Source organism: Myotis brandtii, unplaced genomic scaffold, assembly GCF_000412655.1.
Source record: "Myotis brandtii unplaced genomic scaffold, ASM41265v1 scaffold123, whole genome shotgun sequence".
Classification (NCBI taxonomy): domain Eukaryota; kingdom Metazoa; phylum Chordata; class Mammalia; order Chiroptera; family Vespertilionidae; genus Myotis; species Myotis brandtii.
Window position 1 is genome coordinate 12,237,706 of NW_005354291.1, and position 11,578 is coordinate 12,249,283.

Genomic DNA, 11,578 nt, shown 5'->3' on the forward strand with positions numbered 1-11,578 from the left:
AAATTATGGGAAAGTGACTAGAAGATATATGGTATGGATGGTGGTGGCAAAACTGCTAGAAGATAAGGGATATTTCAGTAACTTTGTGGTGGACATTTTGCAATACATACAAATATCAAATCCTTATGTTGTACACCTAAAACTAATACAGTGTCATACGTCAATTATATCTCAATAAAATATTAGGAACTTCTATTCATCAAAAGACAACATTAAGAAATTATGAAGGCAAGTTTCAGCCCAGAAGAAGATACAGGCAGCACATATATCTCACAAGAACTCATATGTAAATTAAGTTCTATAACTTAAATTAGTTCTATAACTCTCTGTCTGGCCTAATGATATTCTGACCCTCCTCTATGGAATTTCCCTTGACTTTCTCCACATATTATTCATTTTTTCCCTCTTCTTTCTTTATTTTTATTTTATTTTAGGCAGAAATTTATCTGAGTGAAAATTGGCAAGAGCCAGTGTACAGGTCCTTTATCAAGACAAAGCTTTGCTCCCAAGGGGCTTGGGGCTGTCCAGGACTCCACGCTTGGCAGAAGCAATGACAGCATAACTAAACAAACGAGGAGGGATTCAGGGAAGCTGAAACCGGATCTTCAAAGAAGGTTCAGTGGGTGATTTTTAATTTCTGTGTAGCATTATAGAGCTGAATGCAGAACATATCAAAAACTTGGAAAGGCACTGGTAAGGTCATGAACTTCATAAAACAGAAAGATTCTTGAGAAGAAAAAAAATAGAAGTCAAGAGTTTTATATTTAGATATGACTACTACTTGGGAAATACCAGCAAAGCAATAATGCCTGGGCAAAACCATCTTCCTCCGCAGGAGAGCCTTTTAACCACCAATCCAGGGCTATTTGGCTGTCAAGCACTTTATTATGAAATATAATAATAAAATAAATATGGTTCAGGAGTTCTTTATAAGATCCACTTTTCAAAGGTTCATGTTGTTGCAGTTTAAAATCTTTCAATGGAGCCGCATTACTAATGAAGTAAGTCCAAACCCTTAGAAAGGCCTAGGAGGCCATTGTGATCTCACTCCTGCCTGATTTCCCATCTTACCTTCCACCACTCCACCACCCTACCTGAGTTACTCTATGGCATAACTCCTACTTTTAGGGTTTCAAGTCCAGCCATGCTCTTCCTGCCCTTTACTTCTCCAAAAAAATTAAAAATAGAACTGCCTAATGACCCAATGATCCCACTTCTGGAAATATATCTGAAGAAACCCACAAGATTAATTTGAAAGAATATGTGCACCCCTATGTTCATTACAGCGTTATTTATAATAGCCAAGCTTTGGAAGCAGCCCAAGTGCCCATCAGTAGATGAGTGGATAAAAAAGCAGTAGTAGATGTACACAATCGAATACTACTCAGCAATAAAAAAGAAGGAAATCTTACCTTTTGCAACAGCCTGGATAGACCTGGAGAGTATATTATGCCACCTGAAATAAGCCAGTCAAAGACAAGTACTATATGATTTCACTTACATGTGGAATCTACTTAACAAAATAAACTAACAAACAAAATAGAAACAAACTCATAGATACAAAGAATAGACTGACAGCTGTCAGAGGTGAAGGGGGGTGGGGGCTAGGTGGAAAAGGCAAAGGAATTAAGAGGGGGGGAAAGCTGGGTGATTTTTTAAAAGTCTCTTTGTTGTAGGGAAAGTCAAAGTGAAGAGAGACAATGGTCTTAACCAATTAGGTTAAATATTTCAGTTTTGAAATTTTACAAGAACTTATGAATATGTGAATGAACTAATAGGGCCTTTCCCAAAGCCCAGAAAGGAGCCCATGGACATCAGGAACCCTAATGCTTACTCTGATTAATTTCATGGTAAGTTTGCCTGTTTCCCCTCACATTTGTATAGTTTTTTCAAGAAACATTTTTAAATCTATTATGTACCTAATATCATGGAATAACAGGTAAATTTATCATTTGGGTGAGTTCAGATTTCTTGAAAACCTCCTTTAAATTTTTATTTGTTGGCATCTTCAACACTATTTCAACATGCACCTTTCACGTGCATTTAAGCTTCATGGTAAAATTAAAAGCATCACCCTTGTCTTAAGGCAAGGAAACAGATGTATTAACTCTATAAGTACAAAATAGTTTTTTAAAATAAAATTTGTTAGAATACTAAGGGAATGAATGTTGTAGAATGAACTTATATAGGAAAAAAGTCTTGGAATTGTCTTAAAAGAAGTGGTCATCACACAATGAAGTAAAGGATTTGAAATGATGCACAAATAAATAAATATATATGTAAATAAATACTACAAAGATAATCTTGTCTAAGATCCTTACTATATACATTTGAGGAAATGGAGGTCCTTGGAAATCAAGTTACTTGCTCAAGCATCCATAACTACTAGAGAATGAACAACACTCAAACTGCAGCAAAGATAAATCGTTCATTTACCACACATTTTTAAGTGTCTACAATGTAGCTTGTTAAAAACTGAACACTAGCAAAACCAGTGACATTAATTGTATGAAATACCAGTATATGAAAGGCAGCTACAGGAGCCTGTAGTATTACCAGTATACTGTTGTGCTTAATGAAGACCTTAGTAATAATTATTATAAGCCAAACAATACTTTTTAATAAAAATGCTTAAGATTAGAATATGAGTTCTGACATATATTTTATTTTTTAAATATATTTGTATTGATTTCAGAGAGGAAGGGAGAGGGGGAGAGAGAGAGAGAGAGAGAGAGAGAGAGAGGAACAGAAACATCAATGATGAGAGATAATTATTGATTAGCTGCCTCCTGCACACCCCTGCCTAGAGATCAATCCTCAGCCTGGGCATGTGTCCTGACGTGGAATCTAACTATGACCTCCTGGTTCATAGGTAGATGCTCAACCACTGAGCCACAGCAGCCAGGCAATATTTTTTATTTTTTTAGAGACTCCTCTTAATTGGGGACACAAAAATTCTTATAATGTAGTTAAGTTTCAGCCATTTCCTTAGTGTTAAAATTTTTGTACCAAAGTGCTAAATATATTAAAAGTAGAAAAAAATACAAAATAAAAGAAAAGACCAATAAAAGTAAGTTTTAGATGAATGATTTTGATTAAGTCTCACTATAGACTTGTCAGTCATTTTAGAATAAACTATTTAACTTACTAAATAGATGCCAAACTACCTCATAGAGTGTTGAAAACAAAACAAAACAATGCTTTTAAAGCGAATGTTGCAATGCCTAAAATATGGCAGGTGCTAAATAAATGTTAGCTATCTTTATCTTACTGATCATTAAAACAATAATTCTATCATATAAAAAACATTATAAAGGGAATATCCTCTAGCACATCTCCTCCTCCTTTGTTTACTTTATATTTTCATGTGTCCTTTCAAATTTGGGTAAAGTGAGTAACCCTAACATACAGTCACTATTAGTAACCTGGACAAGACCAGAACTCATAACATTACAGTCCCTTGAACCAAGTTGCTCCTTAAAAGGAAGCAAAAGGGGGACATCTATAATACTTCCAACAATAAAGATAGATTTTTTAAAAGAATCTTCTTGAGAAAAAGACATGCATTTCTTCTTGACAAAGTTTTCTCTAGTCATTGCTTATACTGATAAATGAAATACTGTATTTAGTTTCCCTGAATACTGGAAATTTTCTTTGACATTAAGGACTCCAGAATTCAGTCTACCATGGCTCAGAATGATCTAGATTCTTTGTAAATTCCCCATTTATCACCTACTGGGATAGTCCCTCCCTAAGCATCAGTACACTCCCTAAAGGTTTTTTTTTTTTTTTTCAGAAAGAGCCAGACAAAAGGCAACATCTCTATATAAAGAGTTCAGAGCAGAGAAAAAGAAGAGGGGCCAATATAAAGGCCAGCATAGATAGATAGATAGATAGATAGATAGATATCAGTCTATATTTGGCTCTTCCTATTGACCTTGTTGGCCAAATTGTGACTTCTAAAAATTGATAATTTCCAATATTATTTGCCTCTTAAATTTTTATTGTTTTCTCTTCTTTTAAATTAACTGCCAACAGGTTATCACTTACTTAACTTACCTGTACATACGTTAAAACAGATGTATGTATTCTAATATGTTCTGAATGTGGGAACAACATTGTCTCACTTTTTGCTTGCTCTAAAATACCAGAGGGAAAGAAGGAAAATCGGAAAGTCAATCTGATGCCATATTAACGACTGTTAAGACATGCCCAGTGCTGTAGGTAGGTCAGGCAACCAGTGACTTTGATATTACAGCAATTTAGGTGGGGAAAACCAGAATGTGGGCTAAATCCTTGACCATATATTTTTGCATAATATATGCCAATGAGATATGTGGTGTGGGAGGAGGAGGAGGAAGGTGAGAATTTGGGAGAAGGAAAGGAAAGAGATATGTGAAGATTTTGTATGAAGTTAAGGGAGAGGACTTTCCAAAAGGCCTGCAGACTCTACACATGTTTTGTTGTTATTGTTTTATAATGTTATTTCTCCATCAAACAAAAGGAAGTACTTTTCTGGAAAATAAATAAAATCTGAACTCTTCAGACATTTGTATTTATTAAAGATTACTCAGTATGTCAAGAGCAAGGTATGCTAGTATCCTCACATCCTGGTCAAATTTCAACTTGAATAATTTTACTCTCCCTGCCTAAATCCTCTGCTGTTTAAGGGAAGCCATACTTCACTCAGCTTCCTTTTTTTAAATCCTCACACAAGGATGTTTTCCCATTGATTTTTAGAGAAAGTGGAAGGAAGAGGGAAAGACAGAGAGAAACATCGATCTGAGAGAAACACATCGATTGGTTGACTCCTGCACGCGCCCTGACCAGGGCCTGGGCCAAAAGGAGCCTGCAACCGAGGTATGTGCCCTTGACCAGAATTGAACCCAGAACCCTCTGGTCTGCAGGCTGATGCTCTATCCACTGAGCAAAACCAGCTAGGGCTCAACTTCCTTAAAAGCTAATAAAACCTGTCTGGAGTTGTTCACACTACGCGATATATGTAATTGTTAGATTTTTGAAAGTCCACAAACTATCCCTCAAAAAATACTCTTAATTTTTAAGTTGTTAGCATTTTTCCCAGTAATAACACTTCAGATCTTTGTTTTGTTAGTAACATATGGTTATGGAGCATCATGATTAGGGAATATACTTTAACAGTATATTTAATGCCATCTTTCCTAAAACAACAGAAAGCAACTTTATACTTTTCTTGTATTTTACTTGGTCCTCTTTGGAATGCTTCTTAGGCTCAGCATAGAAATTCAAGAAAACGTCAACTTCTGTTTGCTTCTTTACTTCACCTCTCAGTTGTCAGTTTTTCTGAATTCTCCATTATATTGAGGCAAGACTTAACTTGGCTTGGTTGTAGGAAAATCCTGGCATCTTAGGAGGGTAGAAATTTGGCCCTAATCCAATTAACTTTCATGATAACACCCTTTCAGCTTCATTTTGGTGGTTTAATCTGATAACCAGAAAGAAAGGAACTACTTAAAAACATGTCAGCTTACTATCTGGTTTGGTTCACATGTCTAAAGTGTAAAATTCTATCATCCATTGCTAGGATAAATGTCACATTTTGCAAAGACTAATCTTGTTCAACGGATGCACTTTTAAAATGTAAATCTACTTGAAAACCAATCTGATAACAAAGACGGGCCTGCAGAAGGATGATTCAGTTGTATCAATGTACTTGTCACTCAGACCTCAAACCCCCAAAAAATAATGTGATGGGGCTGGTGGGTGTTAAAAACATGCAAAGTCTTGATAATAGGAAAACATTAGCCACAAGATGAAAAGAAGAAACATTTTTTTAAACACCCAGGCAAAAGATCATCTAATAAGTTTTTTTAGACTTTATTACATGAGTGCAAAGAGACAAACTGTCAATTTGCCTGAGAAATTAGTAAAACTTAGGAAAGGTTTTTACTTTGGACTTCATCATTATTTTAAAATTGAGGTTATACATATTGTCCTGACTCATTCTCAAATGGCATGTTTGAAATTGGGAATATAACTCTTCCTTGCTTCAAACATTGTAGTCAATTTTGTACACTAGTGGGGAGGAAAGGCTTTCTCTTAACTATACTTATAGAAAATATATTCTAGCTCCCCAACATTTCCCAGTTTCTTCTATTTTTTTTTTTTGCTCCAGAATCTTTATTTAGTTATTTGTGAATATATTATAATATAATTTTACCTGTAAAAACTATTGGCCAAGTCTAATCATCTATAACTGAAAGTGAAGATTATTTTCTATACATTCTTTAATAGGACACTTTAACTTAACTATGTCCAACTTTATATAAGAAACTGTTCCTCTGAAAGCTAAACTATTCTAAGATAAGAACATATTTAAAAGTTTGCAAAGTCTAGCCTCTCAAAACCACACTTTCCTAATTAATTCAACCAGCCTCTCCCTACCTCAGAAACCAGATCTACAATAAAGTAAGAGTATTATTATTTGACTAGAGGCCTGATGCACGAAAATCATGCAAAAGTAGGACTTCCTTCCCCGCCACCCCCCCTCTAACCCCCGCTGCTGGCACCGGCTTCCCTCTGGCACCCAGGACCCAGGCTTCTCTCACAGAGGGAGGCCCCACCCACCCACCGCAGCCCGCGGGTTGATGGCCTGGGCCTTCCTCTTTGGGACCATCATGGAACCCCCCAATTGATCACCCCGCCAGCCAGTGGTCTGGGCTTCCCTCTGCGGGGTGATCATGGGGCAATGGCTGGGCCCCCAACTAATCGCATTGCACCCACCTTGGCTGGCCTGGCACCAGTGGGTGTCATAGTGTGGTCTGGGATGGTTGTTCAGATGGTCATCCTGCTGTTTGGCCATTTGGTTGATTTGCATATTATGCTTTTATTGTATAGAATATATTGATCAGGGTAGTCTATTATTCCTAGGGACTTAATTTTTTTTTAAATTATAGTACATTAGGCTCTCTATCCTTACTTTGTAAATGTATAATTAATTGTTCTTCATCTGACTTTTCTTACATTTGCTTGACCTTGACTTGACTTTACTATGATACTATGTGACAGAAAAAGAAGTTATCCTCCCTTCCTCCCTCCCTCCCTCCCTCCCTCCCTTCCTTCCTCCCTTCCTCCCTTCCTTCTTTTTTGTTACTTACTCTAGTTAAGTAGTTAGGAATTTAACTAAAGGAGTTGTTTTGTTTGGTTGGTTATTGTGCTTGTGCTTATTTGTTTAGTCTAGATAAAAATTAGATTATATAGACCTGAGAAAGAGGTCATATGTTATTTTTATTATTATGTTCATAGAATAACATTTCATCAATTAGATTTTTAAGAATTTTGTTAGAAAAAATTCACATATAGACTAATAAGTAGCTTTCCATTCCTATACCCATTTAAAATGGAAACCAAAAAATGTTAATGAATTAGCTGCAAAGTCTTCTAATTCCATTTTAGAAGAGTGAGCAAATAATATTGATATTTTATATTTGAAAGTTTTAGGTAAATTTAAATATGACATCTGATTTTTCTTTGAAGTCCTAAACCTCTAGTGCCTCAGAGAATCCTCAAATGCTAGTAATGTTTCAATTTTTTTTATTATTGACTGAATATGACTCAATGTATTATTTTTTTCGGGGGAGGGGATCTTTGGATTTAAATTGGGCTTCCTAAAACCTAAATGCCGAAACCTAAAGATATGAGTGCCTAATAGTTGGACTCTTGGTCACCAGGAAAATCAGTGAGGTTCAATATTTTGGGAAAAGGGAAAACATTCACTCATATTTTTCATTCATTTGTTGAAAACCTACTTATGACAAGCCTTTCTTTAGAAGCTGGAGATACAAACTGAAAAATGAAAAATAATATAAAACTGTAAGGAGATTGCAGTCTAGAGAAAACAATACTGTCATTGAATAGAAACTGTTCCCTATCCGGAATATTCTTTTCCACTCCTCTTTCTCTTGACCCCCTCCCCATTTCACGCACACTGCCCCACTTCCTCCTTCATTCCCCCATTCCACTTCCCATCACCTGTTCAACTCCTATTCCTCCTTCAGGTTTCAACTTAAACCTCACCTTCAGAAAGACCTCCAACTCCATAAACGTGATTAAATACATCAGCTATAAACTCACAATTTTTCCTTATAATTAAACCCAACAATTTTAATATGCCTATTTTTAGAAGTTAAAAGCAGAAAACATCTTGCCTTTTTTCCCCCAATGATATCCCTAATACCTTACACATTTACAGGCCCATGAAAAGTGCTCAATAAATACTTTTTGTGTGTGTGTGGTTAATTCTCACCTGAGGATATTTTGCCATTGATTTTTAGGGCGAGTGGAAGAGAGAGGGAAAGACAGAGAGCAACATGGATGTGAGAGAGACATATCGATTAGTTGCCTCCTGCAGGAGCCCTGACCAGGGGCCTGGACTGGGGAGGAGCCTGCAATCAAGGTACATGCCCTCAACCAGAACCTGGAACCAGCTGACACTCTATCCACTGAGCCAAACCAGCTAGAGCTCAATAAATACCTTTTGAATTACAAATGAATAGATGAAGTTCAACATTTATGAAGAATAAAATTTATTTATTGAATAAATAGGTTGATTAAAATAGCAAAATAATTTTTAAAGCATAAACTCTTGGATGAGATTCAGAAATCTTTGTAGGTTCCCATTGCTAATACACATCCTTGGTATGAAATTTTGATTCAGTCAAAATATGTAAGAATTAAATTAGACACTACTAATTATGGGAAACTAAAGACACAAATATTGAAGCTAATTTAATATCATGCTTATATTTACAATAAGCTTTATTTGGGGGGAAGCATTCTCCCTCTTAGTCTTATACATAAGGAACTGCAAAAGCCAGCAGCTTCTATGCATTAAGCATGTGTTTTACTATAAAAAGTGGTGTGTAAAAATTTCCAAAAGAAACATGGAAGCTGTTCCACCAAATTCTAAACATGAGTTTCCCCTAAAACCTTTTAAACTTAAATTAGATGAAATAAGCCTTTACGGATGCTCTTCATAGTTAGTGTCTTCAGAATTTTTATTAATCTAAACAACATTAAAGTCTAATCATGCTTTGGGGTATACACAAAAAGACATCAAATGCAACAGAACATTTAAAAACATTCTGAAACATTGCCACTCCATATGCCAGAGGGCATATTGCAGTATAATAGTGAATTGTTGGAAGCATGGTTTCCCTGTAAGATTTTTTTTATACTGTACTAATAATGATATTTAAATAGACAATCTGTTCAGGACTTCTGCCTGCTCAATTATTACATTCTAGTCTAATGTAAGCATAACATATTTACTCCTGTGAATAGCAAGTATTTTTCTGTAGAAAGAAGGCGTTTGTAAGCATTGCCACATGGTCCTTTATGTGTGAGCGCAGTAAGACAGTCATTTTTTAAATTAGAAAACAAAGGCAATGCATAGACTAGAGAAAAGTAGCATTGAGTTTTGTTATATAAAAATGTTTGGGGGATTTTTACATTGCTTTTTAATTTAAGACACAGAAGGTACATGATATGGTATAAAAGTAATCCCTTTTTACATAATAAAAACTCTCTGCCTTAGAGTTGAAAGTATGCCTCTCCACACCCATATACACATATGTGTACATGCACACGGAACCCTTCAGCAAAGGGAATACATTTACTAGTTGAGGCATTTTAGGAAAATCTGTGACCAATTGCTTGCTGACCACTAAGTTAACTGAGCAGGGACTTTAGTAGCCACACAAAACAAAATAAATAGACTTCATAGAATGAGTTTGGAAAGTCTAAATGCACAAACAGAAGTAGCAACAACAACAAACCCTTGGGTTTAAAAATTTCCATAGTTGCCCCATTATATTATTTGAAATGTCCAATTTTCAACATAAAAAATTACAAGACACAAAAAACAGGAATGTATAACTTACTTACAGGATAAAAGTAGTCAATAAAAACTATACCTGAGGAAACACAAACATTGAATTGCCTAGACAGACTTTAAAAATTATGAATTTGTTTATAGAACTAAAGGAAATCATGTTAAAGGATTAAAGGGAAGTATGAGAATGATGTGTCATCAAGTAATGAATATCAATAAATAAGTAGAAATTATGAAAAATGAACCAAGTAGAACTTCTGGAGTTGAAAAATGCAATAACTGAAATGAAAATTTTACTAGAAGGATTTGATATCAAATTTGAACTAACAGAATAAAAAAAATTAGTGGACTTGAAAAGAAATCAATTGAGATTATCCAGCCTAAAGAACAGAGAGGAAAAAAGAATGAAGAAAAATAAACAGAGCCTTAGAGATCTGTGGGAAAACATTAATTGTACCAAGATAGATATAATAATGGAAGTTCCAGAAGGAAAGGAGACAGAGAAAATAGCAGAAGGTATATTTGAAGAAATAATTGTTTAAAACTTTCCAAATCTGATGAAAAACCATCTGCACATTCAAGAAGCTCAATACAAGTAGGATAAATGCAAAGAGATCAAGACCTAGGTAAATCATTATCAAACTGTCAAAATCTGAAGATAAACAAAGAATTTTGAAAGCACAAGATAAAAGTGACAACATGTACAAGGTATCCTCAGTAACAACATTTGAATTCATGAAAGCCAGAGACATTGTAATAACATATTCAAGGTGTGGAAAGAGAAAAACTGTCAACCAAGAATCTTTACCCAGCAAAACTATTCTTTAAAAAAATGAAGACATTAAGACATTATAAAATGAACAAAATATAAAAAATATTAAAGATAGGCTTTTCAGCTGAAATGAAAGAACACTAGACAATAATTCTAATCCATATGAAGAAAAAAAAAGCAAAGAAAAATACACAGGTGAATATAAAAAGACAGCATATGTGCAATTTTTGTAATTCTTTTTTTCTCCTATTTGATTTAAAATGCTGCTGTATAAACAATAATCATGTGACTGCATTGAGGAATTTATAATCTATAAAGATATAATTTCTAAGACAATAACAGCACAATGGAGGTGGAAGGATCAAAGCTATATTAAAACAAAATTTTTGTATACTGTTGAATTTAAATCATTGTTACTTAAAAATAAAAGATTTTACATGCTAATGATAAGCCCTATGGAAAGCACTAAGAAAATAACAAATACACCACACACACACACACACACACACACACACACACACAAACACAGGGTAGGGCAAAAGTAGGTTTATAGTTTGTATGAAAAATAATACAATAACTAATAAATAATCATATAAGAATTAACTCTGTGTTTCATGTACCCACAGCTTTAACTTACTTTTGCCCTAACCTTTATAAACACACTACAAGGGAATTAAAATGTTACATGAGAATATAGCAATTTAACATAAAAACAGGTAATTATTATTAAATTTCATTCAACTTTTTTGCTTAATGTGGTGAAATTAAAATACTACTCCTATTAGGTAAGATGACCATATGCTTTATCATCAAAATCAAAGTAGTTTTGAGAGTGACAGAGAACATTATTAATAACTAGAGGCCCAGTGCACAAAAATTTGTGCACTCGGGGGGGCGGGAGAGGGGGGGTCCCCCAGCCCGGCCTGTGCCCTCTC